Raw genomic sequence first — 18,318 nt, forward strand, 5'->3', positions numbered from 1 at the left:
GCTAAATGCAGGGTTGATAGCAATAGATAACAGCAGTCAAAACCATCACACCATTTTGGAACCGAGCTTGGAACAGCCACTTCTGCAGTGCAGGAATCACCAAGAATAGTAACATTGTTTTCTGAAAGTCCTCGCTCATCAGCTTCTGATACACAGAACAGGGCACAATCCACTGGGAAGTTCTCTTGGGTGAGCCCTGTTGGAAATGAATGGGGGTGGTATCAGGACATAGCAGTGCATTTGCTGTAGCATGAGGGATTTCAAGGGAGCTAAGCACTGATTCATTTCCTGGTGGATTGTGGCGAAGATCTTCTCCCATCAGTGACTAAGTTTGCTGTGAAACTTTCTCCATGACAACATCATCAGGAGAAGGCATACCTTCCTTATATATGCCTGCCTGGAGTGATGGGCTGGATGAGGGATAACAAACAGAAACGGAATCCAAATATGACGGAGGTTCTTATTGGAGATACTCGGTAGACCATTTTGATCTGCCGGTTCTGGATAGGGGTCACACTTCCACAGAAGGAACAGATATGCAGTCTGGGAGAGCTTCTGAATCCAAACCATTCCCTGTTGTCTCAGGTTGAGGCAGTGGCCAGAAGTGCTTTCTATCAGCTTTGGCTGAAAAGACAGCTACATCCGTTTCTTGAGATAAATGATTTCAGAACAGTGGTACACATGCTGGTAACCTCCAGACCTGACTACTGCAATGTGCTCAATGTAGGGCTGCCTTTGTATGTAGTCCCAAAAATGCAGTTAGTAAAGAACATGGCAGCCAGGTTGCAGAGGCGTATCTAGGGCAAATAGCACCTAGGGCAAACACTGAAATTGCACCCCCTGTCCAAACATCTGACACCCATCTTTCAGATAACTTTACCATAATATCAGCTGAAAAATACAAGTCAAGCTCGTTAATCTTTTAATATTTCAAAAACTATTTAGCAGTGGACGTAGACAGACCAAAAAATGCTGGGAAACTACAAATTTGGGTATGCTGGGGCTCATGAAATACCCCAATACTATGTAGAGGTGTACTTGGAAAACTAAACAGAAGTGCCTGTCTAATTCTCTACTATGCATTTGTAGCATCACTATTACATAAGTTTTAAAAATAAATGGAGAATTTGGCTTTTCCCAGATACTCTGAAAATAATTAAAGGCTATGCAAAGTAAACTGTATCACTGCTTGGAATAGATTCTAGTCTTTCAGAAAGACAGTTAAAATGAGAGAAAGAGAGCAAGAAACTCCCAGTGGGCCTTAATACTAAGGATTTCACACTGATTCAAACTCACCATTAATAGCCATATTATTAAGACATCACATTTAACTCACTTATCACAAGAAGCAAAGTAAGAGCAAATGAATACATTCATAGCTCATAAGCTTCAGCTCAGTATTCACAAGCCCTGATTCTCTGTACACAGTGCCAAACTAAATATGTTTACAGTGACTTATATTATATATATATATATTTAAAAAAATTACTCGTAGCCCCTTCGGGGGGCTTCCTAAAGGCTGGGGGGGGGGTCTTCAACGGTTCCTATTCCCCCTGCTAGCCTCTAGGGCCTCACAGGGACCATTTGAGCATGTGCAGTGGCCATTCTAAAAATAAATTTTGTTTTTATAAAAATGGCCGCTGAACACAAAATGGCCACCATGCATGTTCAAATGGCCTCTCCGAGGCCTGGAATGGCCTAGGGCCTCACAGAGGCCATTTGAGCATGTGGGGTGGCCATTTTGTTTTCAGCAGCCATTTTTTCTAATTTTTTAATTTAAAAAAAATGGCGCCCCCTTCAAGTGGCGCCCGGGGCACTTGCCCTGGCTGCCCTACCCTAGATATGTCCCTGCCAGGTTTGTCTCTTGGTCATCTTGAAGAGCCCTTATATTAGAGCTCTTATATTGAAAGAGCTCTTATATTAAAAGAACTACACCGGCTACCAATCAGTTTCTTGGCAAAATACAATATGTTGGTTATAACTTATAAAGCAGGGATTCTGAACAGTGCATCCCCAGATGTTATTGGACTTCAGCTCCCATGGTCCCCAGCCCCAGTGGCCTTTTATTGGGGATTGTGGGGGTTGATGTCCAATAACATCTGAACACCCAACGTTGAGAATCCTTGTTATAAAGCCCTAAACAGCCTTAGACCCAGGGTATTTAAGAGAATGTCTTTTTCACTATGAGTCCCATTGAGATCATCTGGAGAGCTTTGTCTGCAGTTGCCTCCAGCTCATCTGGTGGCTACACAGAGACAGGCCTTTTCTGTTGCCACTAGAGATGTGCGAATCGATTCAGGTACAAAATGATTTGTACCCAAATCTACTTGTTTGGGGCGATTTGTGGACAAAAGAAATCGCCCCTGTGCTAGCTGGCCAGATTAGAGTCCAAAACGCCTAGATTTCAGACCTGAAAAGTTTGTAGATTCAGACCTCCATTTTGTGGTGATCTCTCTTGCTGTCTCCATTTTGTGTCAGGAAATATATTGGAAAACCCCACCACCCCCAGCTTCAGATTGGAGACTTATAGTGTGCAATGATTGGCTGGTGATTCCCCCCTGGTTCCAGATTGGCTCGTTTCCATTCAAATCTTGTGTTGCCAGGGGTGACTGACCCTGCATTGGTTAGAGGAAGGGTTAGGGACAAGGGTGGGAAAAGTTCGAAGGAGGAATTTTTAAATGTACTTAAGGAGCCAGCTAAGCCAGCCACAATTCTCCCTTTCTGCCTCGTGGGAAGAGAGAGAGAGAGAGAGAGAGAGAGAGAGAGAGAGAGAGAGAGAGAGAGAGAGAGAGAGGAGCATTGCTTTGCTTTGTCTGCCGCCTGTAGTGGATTCTCTGCTTTTTGTTCCTGCTTTCCTGATTGCGGAAAAGAGAAGATAATTTTTTTCACCCACTTCCTGCTGCTGAAAGAATCACTGCCTGTGCCTGCTGTCTGTGCGAACTGATTTGGTTACGATTTGTACCCAAATCTACCTGTTTTGGGAGATTTGTGGACAAAACAAATCACCCCTGTGCTAGCTGGCCAGATTCAGACCCAAAACAGATCGGGGGTGATTCTATTTGGGTATAAATCGAATCCAAAAAATGGATTCGTGCACATCCCTAATTTCCACCCTGAGACTCTGGAATGTGCTCCCTGATGAAATAAGAGCCTCCCTGTCTCTGACAACTTTAAAAAAGGCTCTCCACTGGGAAGTTCTGTGAACCTTGTTCAAAAGGAATGGGGGTGGAATCAGGACTTAGCAGTACTTTTGCTCCACCTGGAAGCATTTCAGTGAGGTTAAGCGCTGATCCATTTCCTGGTGGATTGTGGCTAGAGTCTTCTCCCATCAGTAACTATAAGCTTGCAGTGAAACGTTACCAATCCAGAATCCTGAAGCAAATTCAAGTGGCTTTCAGGTGGTTTCCATTCTGCCTCTGGGCCAGTTCACAAGACCATTCTGCTTCTGGCCGCAATGTGTTGTGGTGTTTGTGGTTAATTTATTCCTTGATCCAGGCCAGCTTTTGAATGGTGCTTTAGTGACTTGTATTCCAGTCCGGGAGTAGAGGTGGGGCTAACAAACAGCCAGCAGCAAGAGCACAGAAAAGCAGTCTGCACTTGCCTCTCTTTACATACTATCTATTTCATTAAACTATTAATATTCCTGATTTCACCCCACTGCCTTGTCCTTGCATACTGTGTTTCCTCAAAAATAAGACAGTGTCTTATATTAATTTTAGCCCCAAAAAATGCACTAGGGCAATTAGCGGTACATCAGAAATTACTGCTAGGTCTTACTTTTGGGGTAGGCCTTACTTTCGGGGAAACCACAACTCTTTCCCTTGGATTCTACAGTGTTGAATGGGGTTAGGTGAACTGTTTGCCCAGAACACAAGCCTGAGTTTTTAGTGAACCTTAGATCTATGAGTTGTAATATGCAAAATTATAGTTTGTGCCCATTGTGGATGACGATGATGATTAATTAAAGTCAATATAATATAATATTATGTAAAAATGGGCCAAGTCAGAGATGACAGGGATATGTCAGTTTCTGGAAGTAAGAGCCTCTGCAGGCACTCCCAGAGGAACAGGTTTTAGAGGAACAGGTTTGTGAAGGAAGAAGAGGCTGCTGGGTGAACTTTCCCTGGCTTGCCAAAGCAATTATGAGTAGCATTGGATAATGCAAGCAGTGGGGCATTTTCCCACTGAGTTCTATTTCCCCCCCACACTTCTGTCCCTCTAAACTCCTCCTGTGAGTCACCAGACCCCCTTACCCCTGCACCACTGGCTACAGTGGCTGTTCCAGTAGCAACGGCTCTACTGGTGACTGCTGTGGTGGCAGTGGAGAGAGTGGGGTCTGTAAATCCCCCTGCTCACTCCCTGAAAAAAATGTGGGTATGGCACTCTCAGAGATCTATCTTAGATGCCAGCCATGAAGGGGAAATTTGTTTGGTGATATTGGCCACACCAGGGCTCTGACCTCCAAGGCATCTTCACACACATGGTTATTTAAAATGTTGACTGGCAAGATGCACAGTATCTCAGTGATGCTGTGAACTGTGTTGGGACTTCTGTGGGTGCATAAAGCAGTCCCAGCGCTGTAGAGGTTGAGCAGCTGCAGAAGCAGCACTGCAGCAGTTACTCCCATTTGTTGCAATGTGAGTAATTGTGGCAGGGCTGCTGGCACAAGCATTCATCCTCATCAGAGTTAGGGCTGCCTTATACGGACACAGCAGCCCAGTGCAGTTCACAGCCTTGCTGAGACACTGTGCATTGTGTCAGTCCATCAGAGATGGCAAAAACTGATAAACTAACAGGCCTGCTTCATCAAAGAAACAGACAAATAATATCAACAGATGTTTTGGACTCTGAGTTAGTTATTGGAATCAGAACTGTGATATGGAGAGATTTCACCTAAACAACACTGTTGTTTTCTTCCTTTTTCTAAATAATAAAACACACACACACATCTCATCTCATCTATCTATCTATCTATCTATGATATTTTTATTATGATGAAAAAAGAAGAGAGCAAGTGTGTGTGTGCATGTAAGTTGCCCTTTAACGGTATCCCAAAATTTGCCACCTGAGACTGACCACTTCATCTTGTTGTCTGATGCAGGGAACAGCTATGTATGAACACTGTTCGCCATGTACAAGGAAATGGAAGAGTGACTGGATGTGTGCTGAGTGACTGAAGCTGTTCTCATGAGCTTGGCTGCCTGTGAGAACCGCTGGATCCTTGCAGATCCTGATGGTGCTGCTGTGCTAAACCCAGTACCACAGCCAGGCTCAAAGCCAAGGTTAAGAGTGCAAATGCGCCCTTAACCATGGCTCTGGGATCATGTGTCAGTGTGTGCAGCTTGTGCTGATGCAGAGATGAGTGCTTAGAGCACCTGTCCCCTGGGGGAATCCCCCAGTGCACTGCGCTCAGCATGCAATACGCTGGGGGAGTCTCGGAGGCCAGGAAAACAAGTCCCGGCCTCAGAGTGATCCACGCTGCTCCGCGATGCATGGAGTAGGAGGGACTGTGTGGGAGCACGCTTTGCACTCCCACTAGGAAAACACTGATCATCATCTGAGGGGAAGGCAAGGTTTGAGAAGCCTTCCCCCCACCTGCCTGCTTGGTAGGTTGTGTGAATGGTGCCATAGAGTGAATCAGTCCTCAACAACAACAAAAATAGTAATTGAACTCAAAAGACATGTGCTCCAAAGTTCAAAATTAGGATCACCGACAAATCATTCTACATCACTAATTAATTTACACATGTACAGTTCCTAATGGGAATCAGAATAGCAAAACACCAATTTTAATGTGCTTTCAAAATCTTCTGAAGCTTGCTATTCCAAAATTATCAGACTTAAATCACTATGTACACCAGCTAAACATGGTTTTGACCATTGATCTACATCATCAGCATCTATATAGCAATTCAGTTTATATACAGTGGGTATTGGAAAGAATCACCCCCTTTGATAGACCTTAAATTCTGGTTCCCTTACATCTTGAAATGAAAACACAAAGAAAATTCCCTTCACCAGCTGTACTTATCCAATGCAACCTATAACATCCAACTGAAAAACATCACAATTACAGTCCAGAAAAAGTGTCAGAAACAAAAAACAAGAATTACTGAGATTGAAAAAGGATCAACCCCCCCCCCCATGTCAATATTTTGTTGAACCACCTTTTGCTTTAATAACAGCCTTGAGTCTGTTGGGATACTTCTCTATCAACCTTGCACATCTAGACGGAGCAATATTTGCCCACTCCTCCATACAGAACTGTTCAAGTTCGGTCACATTGGATGGTAGGTGTTGGTAGACTGCTATCTTCAAATCTCTCCACAGATTTTCCATGGGATTTAGGTATGGGCTCTGACTGGGCCACATGAGGATGTTCACTTTTTTCTCCTTCAGCCACTGTGTGGTCAATTTTGCTGTGTGCTTCGGATCGTTGTCATGTTGAAAGGTGAATTTTCTGCCCATCCTCAACTGTCTGGCAGAGGGTAGCAGGTTTTCTTCCAGAATCTGATGGTATTTTGGCCCATCCATTTTTCCTTCTACCCTAACGAGAGCCCCAGTCCCTGAGGCAGAGAAACACCCCCACAACAGGATGCTGCCACCTCCATGCTTCACTGTAGGTATGGTGTGTTGTGGATGGTGAGCTGCGTTGGATTTACGCCAGGTGTACTGTTTGGTGTTGAGGCCAAATATTTCAATCTTGGTCTCATCTGACCATAAGACCTTTTTCCATTTGGCATCAGAATCTTCAAGGTGCCTTCTGGCAAAGCTCAAATGAGCTTTAATGTGGCCTTTCTTGAGAAGTGGCTTTCTCCTTGCGACCCTCCTGAACAAGCCACATTTTTTCCACAACACACCATACCTACAGTGAAGCATGGAGGTGGCAGCATCCTGTTGTGGGGGTGTTTCTCTGCCTCAGGGACTGGGGCTCTCGTTAGGGTAGAAGGAAAAATGGATGGGGCAAAATACCGTCAGATTCTGGAAGAAAACCTGCTATCCTCTGCCAGACAGTTGAGGATGGGCAGAAGATTCACCTTTCAACATGACAACGATCCGAAGCACACAGCAAAATTGACCACACAGTGGCTGAAGGAGAAAAAAGTGAACGTCCTTATGTGGCCCAGTCAGAGCCCAGACCTAAATCCCATAGAAAATCTGTGGGGAGATTTGAAGATAGCAGTCCAGAATTTTCTTTGTGTTTTCATTTCAGGATGTAAGGGAACCAGATTTTAAGGTCTATCAAAGGGGGTGATTCTTTCCAATACCCACTGTATTTAGAGCATTCTTTGAAATCTTCCCTGACACCTGACAGCCCCTGCTAACTGGGCAAAGAGGCAGCTTTTAAAGTGGTGGTTCTCATATTGAACAGAGGGAGAACAACTGTCCCTGTTCATCCCAGCATAACATCTCTCCAATTGGTGCTCTGTTCCTTTTTAGCTTGGGAGCTCTTTTGGGACAGGGAACCATTTTAGCATTCCTTTTGCTATGTACAAACACTTTTACTGAGAGAGTAACTCAATACTGAGAGATATTGAGACCTTTTTTATCGAGTCTCCAGTATGAATCTTCCGGTATTAAATCTCCTCATTCCCCACAATCTGACTCTCTAGGGTGAGCAAACAACCACAGTTATCTATGAAACAGTGAGGCGGTTCCCACAATCAGTGGGAGCTGCCTGGGGAGGGTTAGCGAGGAGAGCGAGTTAGGGTCACTTTGCCCGCTCTCCCTGCACATGAGCAGGCAGTCTGCTCCGGGCGGCTGAAGTGGCTGCCCACACGACTGCCGGCTCCTATGGAGCCGGCGGGGGCTGGGAGGATCGGGGGCCATGCGGACCCCGGAAGCTCCAACATACCCTGCACAAGTGCGCAGGGCATGCTGGAGAGACCCCTGAGCCAGGAGGCTGCATTTAAGCCTCCCAGTCGGGGATCTACTCATGAGTTGCCATGGTGCAGAGCCGTGCCATGGCAACACACGATTTTAAAAAATGGGTTTGCAGAACACTTGCTCCACAAACCTGGTTTTAGGGCAGGGGTAGTTTAGTGGGTTACCCGCTGAAGAACCATCGGGCTCGCAGCGGAGCCCGGTGATTCTCACAATGGGAGAAAATCGGGCTAGCCTCCGCTAGCCCGATTTTCTCCCATCGTGTGAATAGCCTTAGTTACAAATTCCAGTCTGTAAATCCACTATAGAGGTATAATACTCACAAAAATGTAAAGCATGTCACTTGTACTCACAAACTGAAGAAAAATGTCATTGCATTCCATATGCTTACTTGTGCTGCACAACCAAACTGGCTGAGACTCATTGTCCTCTTACTTGTCTTGCCTAGAGATCCTGCCCCCAAATCCAATAATGAGCAACTTAGAAGAAACAAATGCTTCTTTTCTGCGCATTGAGCACCTGGACTGAATTTCACATGCAACATTCACTGCAGAAATGGACCTTGAAAAATACTTAGCAGAGAAGAAGAACTGTCACTGGTATTTATATCTTCTCCATGTTTTAATGCAAACGGCAAATTAAGAAGACAGCAACCAAGTTGATGGTAGAAAAGAAAGTATGACCAATGTGAAATCAAATCAAGCACTTTTAGGAAAGTAGGTAAAATGAATCTATATATCCTCCTTTTTCTCTGAAACTGATTGCCTGGGCCATTCCCAGATGGTGATTTTACTCTCCTTTACCACGGGAAGGGTGGATGTTCATTCACATACCATCCAGATTTACAAAGTCCTTGCGAGCTATTGGGGAACACTCCACACACAATTTGGGTTTTTCATTACACATTGGAGCTTAGCCCAATTTATGTCTAGGGTAAAAAATTCCACTTTTTGCATTGGTTTTTTGGGCAAATTGGAAATATCCAATATGCCCTGTAACTTGCAGTACTTCACCCCTCTTAATCCCACAGTAAAGCCCGCCATCTGGGAAAGGCCTTGCATGGCTAATGAATAAGTAATTAACTTATAAGTGTTTCAGCTTGCCAATTGCCCTTTTTCAGTAACACTGCATTCCCTTTAGATATTTTCAAGTACAGGTGGCTAGGGATATGCAAATACGTCCGATTTTGAACCGGTTTGGTTCGAAGGTTTGAACTTGGACCACACAGGGCATTGCATTGGCAATGCTTGTCCGAGTTCGAACCAATCAAGCCTGGTTCAGTTTCAACCAGTTCAAAGAGGCTCGAAGGCTCGAGCCTCCATTTTAGGTCCCATACTCCATTTTGTGTCACTTGTCTTGTTTGATTTCATTTGCTGAGCTCCTGCTTCCCTGATTGGCCAGATGTCTCTGGCTCTCTGATAGGCTTTCCAGTGCTGCCAGACTTTGAAAACTGGCACCCTATTGGCCCGGGGGAGGGCAAAGTCGGGGACTCCAAAAGGAGGGAGGTTCAAGTTCTATTTAAAGGCAAGCCCTGGCCTTGCAAAAAATCACTCTTGCTGCTGCTTGCTGCTGGTGGTGAGAGAGTTTGGCTTCAGACTTCTTGTGCCTGCCTGCTTGCCTGCCTCTGTGCTGGTGATGGTGAGGTCTCCCCCTCCCCCCTCCCCCCACTTCTCCAAAGTAATTTTCAAAGGCTGTGTGTGTTTGTGTGTGCGCTGCTGCAGTTGTTAGATTTGTTTTCTGAGTAAGTGACTGTCTCTCCTGCTCTGTGCCTATTGCCAGGGGGCTGGGGGGCGACATGCCCTTTGGCCTGAGAGGCCTCTCTGGCCCATTTCCCTGGTTCATCGGTGCCCTACCACCCCTCTTCCTTTTTGCTGTTATTACTGACTGGCTACTGCTTTTAATTCTGGGCTGAGTTGAAGAATCCTCAGCTCAGCAGCTTCAGGTGATTCATTTCATTTTGGGGTTTTTTTTTGGGGGGGAGGGGTTCCTTGTTTTCTCTGGAGCAGGTGCTTTTCTTTTTTTAACCCTCTTCCTGCTGTGCTTAGCAGACAGCCTGCGCCAGACTCCAGTGCAGGGGCTGCCTCCGCTCTGTGCTCTTTCCCTCCCTTCCTTTCCCCCCCTCGCCTATTCCAGCACATTGTTTACACCAGCTTTTTATTTTATTTTATTTTATTCAGTGTTTCTTTTAATTTGTTTGTTTGTTTGGGTAGGTGGAAGGTTGCTCATTCTGCCCGCCCCCCCGCCCTGCTGTGCCCGCCTGCTCCCAACCCACTACTGGTCAGGTAAGGTTTTTTCCCCTGACCAGTGTGTGTGTGGCAAAAGATTCTTCAGGACAACAAGGGGTAAGTGGTTTCTTTTTGGTGCCCCCATTGTCCTTAGTTTTCGTTAAATAGGGCCTCCTTTCTTGTTTGGGTTGTGGGAGGTATTTTTTTCTGTGCTTTTCTTTGCAGGTAGTTTCTTGTTTTTGTGGATCCCCCTTAGTTAAGAACATAAGAACAGCCCTGCTGGATCAGGCCCAAGGCCCATCTAGTCGAGTATCCTGGTTTGCACAGTGGCCCACCAGATGCCACTGGAAGCCGACAGACAGGAGTTGAGGGCATGCCCTCCCTCCTGCTGTTACTCCCCTGCAACTGGTACTCAGAGCCATCCTACCTTTGAGGCTGGAGGTGGCCCTCCGACTAGTAGCCATTGATAAGAACATAAGTCTCCCCCCCCCCTTGTATTTGTATTGTGCTGTTGTTGTGAGTGGGTAGGTGCGTGGTTAAATTTAGATTTAAATTTAGGGTTTTTTTGTCCCCCCTCATTTTTTTTAAAATCTGAATTTTTTTAAAAGCCCATACTGACAGGGGTCATGTCTGAGTGCTGTGTGGCAAGCAAAGCGTGCAGCAGGGTGGCAGGCAAAGGCAGGAGGGATCCCCAAGCTGGTGTGAGAGAACGGGGTGGGGGCAGGGATGACGCCAGCATAGGGTCCCACAGGTCCCCATTGGCGAGTTCTTTGCCCCAGGTGAGGTGGCAGCATGAGGAGAGGAGAGCTGGTCTTGTGGTAGCAAGTGTGACTTGCCCCCATAGCTAAGCAGGGTCTGCCCTGGTTGCATATGAATGGAAGACTTGATGTGTGAGCACTGCAAGATATTCCCCTCAGGGGATGAAGCTGCTCTGGGAAGAGCAGAAGGTTCCAAGTTCCCTCCCTGGCTTTTCCAAGATAGGGCTGAGAGAGATTCCTGCCTGCAACCTTGGAGAAGCCGCTGCCTGTCTGTGAAGACAATACTGAGCTAGATAGACCAATGGTCTGACTCAGTATATGGCAGTTTCCTATGTTCCTATGAAGGCTCTCCTATCTGGAGGAGCTTGCTTGCCACTGAGCCGGTGGGTCCATTGACAGGTGCACCACCAGTGTTGCCACCCTATGTGGACCTGGCAGTGCAGGGGGCTCTCCTGCCAGGGAAGCTGCTTCCATGGTGGGGGTGGAAGATGGGGACTTGATGGCTGCCAGTGCAGCCAGATTTTGTGGGCCTCCATGCTCCTCTTGCCACTCAGTGGGGGACCCTCAATGATGCCCAGCTCGTGGCAGTTCAGTTCTGGGTCCTCTGAGTCTGGCTCCAAGGAGGAAGGGTCTGTTGCCAAGGTGGAGGCACCCCCTCAGCCGAAGCTGGGCACTTCTTCTGATGCACAGGGCAGAAGGGGGTGGGTGACAGTGGTGGGTGAGCACCAGCAGCCCCCTTAGCGCTGCCATCACCAAAGAGGCCCAAAAAGGTGTCCAGGGTGTCCGAGGACAACCATAGCACGTTGTTTGCTGTCATTTTGAAATCCCTCAAGATGACCCAACCGCTGCTCACTGTGTTCACTGCAGGACACAGATCAGTTGGGAAAAGGATGCTAAGCATCTGAGGATGACCTCCATGTGGTGACACATGCGATGGCATCGCCCAGATCTCCTTGACTCTGCTGACAGCGCTAGTGTTCTGAATGTGCCTGCTACTAGTGCTGACAAGGGCTGCGTGAAGGCTTACCTGAAGCAGGGCATGCTGCCAGTCAAGCAGTGGGCACAGTCAAGCAGGAAGCGTCCCAGTCATGTGGACTCACTTCTCCTCACCTGCCTCATAGGGGAGATGATGGCCACTGAAGACCAACATTTTCAGGTGGTTGAGAACCCCGGCTTCCACCAGATTATCCAGATCATGATCACACCCGACTACACAATCCCCTCAAAGAGCATGTTCAGACAGACCGTGGTCCCCTCCCTATATGCAAGATGCAGGGAGCTCATGCCAGCTACACTGCATGGAATGCTGGCTGGCACCAGCGTGCATTTCACCACTGATCTGTGGAACAGTGTGAGTGGAATGCAAGCTGGTTTCCTGGCCCCAACTGCTCACTGGTGGGGCATAGAAAGAGAGGGGACCTCTGGTTTCACATTTCGGCACAGGTGGGCCATCTTACACATGGAGACCTTGAATATCAAGCATGCCAAGGAGGAGGTGGCAGCCGTACTTGGCTGCCAAATTGAGGAGTGGATAGGTCGGCTTCCACACCTCACCCAGGGCTTCATTGTGACAGACAATGGCTCCAACATCAATGCAGTGGTAGAGTCAGTGTTGGAGTTTGTGAACATCCGCTGCATGGCACACATGCTCCACCTGGCTGTCAGGAATGCCCTTTGCCTCAAGGAGGTGAAGGTCCAAGGAACAGGGCCATACGCTTCAGGGTGCTGGTGCTGCCATGTCTGCATTTGTGGACAAGGCCAGCAAGATTGCAGCTCACTTCCACCGGAGTGAGAAGTCCACTCCTGTCCACCCACGGCAGCGTGACCATGGCCTTCCTAGAGATGTAGATACGTGGTGGAACTTCGCCTTCCTCTTGTTCCAGAGCCTGCGGGAGCAGGAGGTGGCCCTCAACAACCTGGTGAGGAACAAGGCCTTGGGCATGTGTGGCCTATCCAACTTGGAGTGGAAGCTCATGTCTGAGGTGGTGTCAGCACTCGAGCCCTTCCTGTTTGCCACGAAGAGCTTGTGTGGTGACACCACTCCTCTGAGTCAGGCCCTACCCGTGGCTATTCTCTTGGAAAAGCTGAAGGGTGAACTCCAAACTTGCTGACTATGCCAGAGGGGTGTGTGCTGGCTGGAAGGCTGAGGAACAGGGTTGTCGACAGGCTGGTTTGTGTGTTGGGTGACAGAGAGGAAGTACATCTTGTCTTGTCTCTGCGATCCAACCATCAAGGACAATGTTGTTTGCGCAGATGACTTGCCCAGGTGGAGGGACCTCCTGGTCCACAGAGTTAGAAAGGAGGAGGATTGTCACACCAGAGAACAGGAGGGTGGTGATGGTGCGCCCCTGAGCGTGCATGACCCACACCCAGCAGCAGTAGTGCTGGCAGCCCTCCATCTCCCAGTGGCACCAATGCAACAGGCAGTTCATTCTACCACATCAGCCCAGTGGTTTAAGCAAGTGTGCCTTGGTGCCTTGCCCAGTTTGCGGGAGGCTCGGCCTACCAGGCCCACCAGTGCTGCCCAATGCATTGTGTAGTACCTGGAGGAGCCTGTGGAGGAAGACCCAGAGATGGACCGCATGCAGTTCTGGGCAACCCAATGCCAAGTCTGACCGGACCTGGTGATGGTTGCTGCACGCCTCTTCTCCTGCCTGCCAACCAGCATCCAGAACGAATGGGTGTTTTTACGTGCTGGCAATGTAGGAACACCCACTTGGCCCCAGTTGGACCCTGGCTTGGTCGAGCAGTTGGTTTTCCTCCAGGTGAAACTCCCCCTGCTGGGCTGCCCCAAGTGAATGCTGAGCTGGGCGAGTGATTGGCCCATGGTTGACCCATGGTGTCATTCACCTGCCCGGCAACAGCTTCTGCTCATCCCTTCCATCCCCCCTTCCATCTTCAGCCATCCCATGTTAGCAATAGCAATAGCACTTACATTTATATACCGCTTTATAGCCGGAGCTCTCTAAGCGGTTTACAATGATTTAGCATATTGCCCCCAACATTCTGGGTACTCATTTTACCGACCTCGGAAGGATGGAAGGCTGAGTCAACCTTGAGCCCCTGGTCAGGATCGAACTTGTAACCTTCTGGTTACAGGGCGGCAGTTTTACCACTGCGCCACCAGGGGCTCTATGCTGCAACCTACCTGTTAATACTGTGACATGACAACTGGACACACCCACTCACTGGTGTAACCTGTGATGCTGAACACCCCCCTGGCCAGCAGCACTCATCATCACCAAACCTCAAAACTGTTGGGAATTCTCTCTGGTAAGAGATACCCTTCTATTACAGCAGAGAGTACTGAGGCACAACACAGTGGAGTCTGCCTAGGTATGCGTGTATGCTGAGAGTAAAAGAAACTTAGAGCCAGTTCATAGTTTCAAATCCAGGAGCGTAACTATAATAGGGCAAGGGGAGACAGTTGTCTGGGGGCCCACTGCCTTGCCCCCCCCCGAGGCAAGTCACATGACTGACTACCCCAGCCGCGCACCTGCCCGGGCTTCCTTCAGTTGTATTCATCCTCTGAAATTGATGTGAGTGTTAAGACCTGGAGCTTCCAGAACAGCATGTCTTTCTTTAATACCATTAAATGACTTGCATCGTCCACAATTTACAAAACCTTTAAAAAAAGAATTTAGAATGATGTTCTATTGTGGCACATAGGAGATATCTATCTATCTATCTATGGGGGGGGATTTTAAAATCTTGTCTCTGGGCCCACTCCAAGCTTGCTACGCCCCTGTTCAAATCAACATAAGGAGTCTTTATTGGAGAACTCCATTCTAGATAGGAAAGTGGAGAGATAGGATCTCTAATCTATCTATCTAGCTGGATGCAGACAGATACTGTCTGCATCTCTGCACACATGGTGCTTTAGAGAGGAGAGCGTGGATGTCGCAAGGGAGAAGAAAGGGAAAGAGGAAGAGGCAAGGCAGGAAAGAAAGAAGTCCCTGAGAGTATCAGTCTACATATCAAAGGGATAGTGTCAGAGCAGTAGAGAAGGGATGACCAATGTCTTGACTCCTCTAGCCCTCTGACTCACTAATCTGTCCCCCTCTGTCACTGAGGCATGAGCCAGTGCAGAGTCCTTCACTTCCAACAAAAACAATCGGACACTCCTGGGATTTTAAATGAATTTATGAAGATGTTTACATTTTTTGCATTTTTCTCAGAGGGAATAGTGAGAATTTGAGGATGCCCATATGCCCCCGTGGGGATTGCCTGGGTACCGAAGTTGATTTGGGGGCAAGGCAGGTATGGCCACAACTCCCCCAGGGAGCCCCATGCTGGTGGGATTAATTCCCCCCCCCCTAATTTTTAAAAAAAAGATTTTAGCTTGTTTCAATGCAATGAATAGGAATTGCTCCTCCATTCAGAAAAAGAACAGTGTGTGAGCTTAATTGCTGTGAATTCTGAGTTCACCATTATTCCATATGGGAAAAATGTAAAAATCTTCAGAAATTCATTTAAAATCACAGGAGTGTCCAAACCAAGGAGTTATATGTGTGCGATTTCAAGCAAAACCAAAACCAAACCTACCCACCGTGGTTTGAATTGGGTTTGAATTTGAACCAAACAGGCCAAGACGGCTCTGTCCACACCCCTACAGGTGGGATGGGAGACAACAATAGGCAAAACATGCTGCATTTGCATTCTTAAAAATCCTCATTTTCCTGCCAGCTAGCATGTTCAGGAACTGACAGGGCCTGGCATGAGAGCAGAACTTTCTGAGGCAACAAAAGATTGCAAATCAGGGCTGCTTTTCTGAACATGAGGCACTGCAAATATCATGTGTACAGAAAGCCACCAGGAGAGAGAAGGCACCTAGAAAACTTCAAGAAATGTCTCCTATTATTTGGAGAGTGACACAGGAAAACTTCTCAGACTGAAACAAGAAAGGCAATTAGTCTCCTCTATGAAAACAAAGAGACATCTGGGCCAAGTCTGCTCACATATACTCAGGGGGCAGGTACTATATATGAGGAACATCCTCCTGCTGCAAATCCACCCCCCAAATTCTCAAGTCAATCTTGAGTATTACAGTTCTCAGCAATCTTCTTTAAAGCATCCAGATGTTGTAATGACTTCTTTCCCGCCCTTCTCAGAAGCAGGTTTGCATTTCACTTCTGAACTACTGAATGAAGGCTAAGTGGTTTTTGGCAAGCTGTGCCACAGCCCAGGTGCGAAAATACAACATTCAAATGCAGGATCCTGAAGGATCAATACTGGACCAGCATTCCTGGCAGGGGTTCTGAGAGTGTCAGAATCAGGAGAAGGTTTACTGAGAAATATCTGGCTAAAGCTGGTTTATTCATGGTACACTTCAGTAGGCCTGTGCAATTATGGTTCACTAAGCTGAGTGTGACCCACAAGCCTACTATGAATCTCAACCCAGATCTTGGAAAAACTACCTGTTTTTGCTCTCTGGCCTCCAAAAGAGAGGGTGGGGGAATACATGGCTGATGGTCTGCATGGGTGATCAGACAGCCCAGGGTGTATGCAGAAGTTTAGCAACAGGAGGGCAAAGAGGGGCAGTGACCTCCCCACCCCAATGATAATTCTGCTGCCCATATGAAATTTTCTTTCAGTCTTCAGATTCCTAACATTTCAGTAACTTAAAGCCTCAGTCTTTAGAATTGCAGCTTAGGCATATCACATGGGGCAAAGTTAATTGGTCACACCAAAGAAATATGAACACAGATGATCAAGAGAACCATCTTAAACATCTCACTTGGCAATTTAGAGAAGTTACAATACACACCCAGTGTTCTGAAAGAACAATGAGGAATTGCCTGCAGCCTCCACCTCTGTGTGCTATTGTTTTTTATGCCTGTAAAGTGCTTGTACAAGGTGATGCTTGTAGAGTGTAAGAGAAAGCAAATCAATTTAAAAACAATGGCTTACATTTGGCACTGCAAAATGCTCATGGTCCAGCACTGCCTGCACTGTTGCAGAACAGGGTGGCTCAGCACTGCCTGCGGTGCTGCATGTGTCAAAAGCACAGTCTGCACTGTGCTGGAACATGGCTGTTCCACTGTGTCTTAAAACTGCTCGACTGTTGGTGCACGATACTACCTCCACTGGAAATAATGGATGCATCATCACACAACTGCCATCTCAAAGTTTTAGTTGGCAGCAGAACAGCCCTGCTCCAAACAATGTGGATGGTGTTTTAGACACAGGCAGAAGTGTGTGGGCAGAGCTGAACTGCCACCGTGTCACAGTGCTGAATGTGAGCCATTGTTTTAATTGATTTACTTTCTTTTAAACTTTACAAGAGTTCCTAATTAAAATGCATTATAACATGGTTTACTTCTGATATCATTACCTATCAAAACTATATGGTGACTTCTCCCCCAACCTTCCTGCCCCTCCAAACCCTAACCCTAACCCTAACATTATAATGCCCTTATACAAAACTATGGTGCGACCACACTTGGGAGTACTGCGTACAATTCTGGTCACCACATCTTAAAAAGGACATTGTTGAACTGGAGAAGGTACAGAAGAGGGAAACCAAGATGATCAGGGGCCTAGAGCACCTTTCTTATGAGACAAGACTACAACACCTGGGGCTTTTTAGTTTAGAAAAAAGACGACTGCGGGGAGACATGATAGAGGTCTATAAAATCATGCATGGCGTGGAGAAAGTGGAGAGAGAGAGATTCTTTTCCCTCTCACACAACACTAGAACAAGGGGTCACTCCATGAAATTGATTGCCAGGAGGTCTAGGGCCAACAAACGGAAGTACTTTTTCACACAACGTGTGGTCCACTTGTGGAACTCTCTGCCACAGGATGTGGTGACAGCCAACAACCTGGATGGCTTTAAGAGGGGTTTGGATGACTTCATGAAGGAGAGGTCTATCAATGGCTACTAGTCAGAGGGCTGTGGGCCACCTCCAGCCTCAAGGGCAGGGTGCCTCTGAGTACCAGTTGCAGGGGAGTAATGGCAGGAGAGAGGGTACGCCCTCAACTCCTGCCTGTGGCTTCCAGTGGCATCTGGTGGGCCACTGTGCGAAACAGGATGCTGGACTAGATGGGCCTTGAGCCTGATCCAGCAGGGCTGTTCTTATGTTCTTATGTTCAATGATTGTCTTTGCTCCCCCAGTGAAAAAGCATTGTGGCTAAGCAGCTGCTTGACAAAATCCCTGATTTTATGACCCACCTTGGGGTTGGTGATAATAAGTATATATTGGGCTGCAAATTTAAGAAATGATGCCTTCCACAGCTATTACAATCAGTGGAATTCTTTGCCAGCATTAATCTTTTTTCTGTTTTTGTGCCCTTGAAATACACTGGGCACAGGATTTTTCAACAAATCCCTTTGATGATGCATCCTTTTGAAGTTCAACAAGCCTCCTCTACAGCCCTGAACTCCAGCAAAACTCAGGTAATTATCTGGGAACTCTCAATTATGGAGAGATGCCTTCCTTGTCCTGTGG

General features: G+C 47.1%; 1 long non-coding RNA gene across 4 annotated transcripts in view; it reads left to right on the plus strand.

The window, feature by feature from the left end:
* The first annotated feature begins 9,391 nt into the window (after positions 1-9,391).
* LOC128352955 (uncharacterized) overlaps positions 9,392-18,318 on the plus strand; it is a 62,679-nt gene continuing 53,752 nt past the window's right edge. For all 4 annotated transcript variants that reach the window (XR_008320732.1, XR_008320734.1, XR_008320731.1 and 1 more), the window contains exons 1-3: positions 9,392-9,522; positions 10,095-10,226; positions 18,182-18,266. This is a non-coding gene — a long non-coding RNA (uncharacterized LOC128352955). The remainder of the gene's footprint in view (positions 9,523-10,094; positions 10,227-18,181; positions 18,267-18,318) is intronic.

The sequence above is a fragment of the Hemicordylus capensis genome, chromosome 4, assembly GCF_027244095.1.
Source record: "Hemicordylus capensis ecotype Gifberg chromosome 4, rHemCap1.1.pri, whole genome shotgun sequence".
NCBI lineage: Eukaryota > Metazoa > Chordata > Lepidosauria > Squamata > Cordylidae > Hemicordylus > Hemicordylus capensis.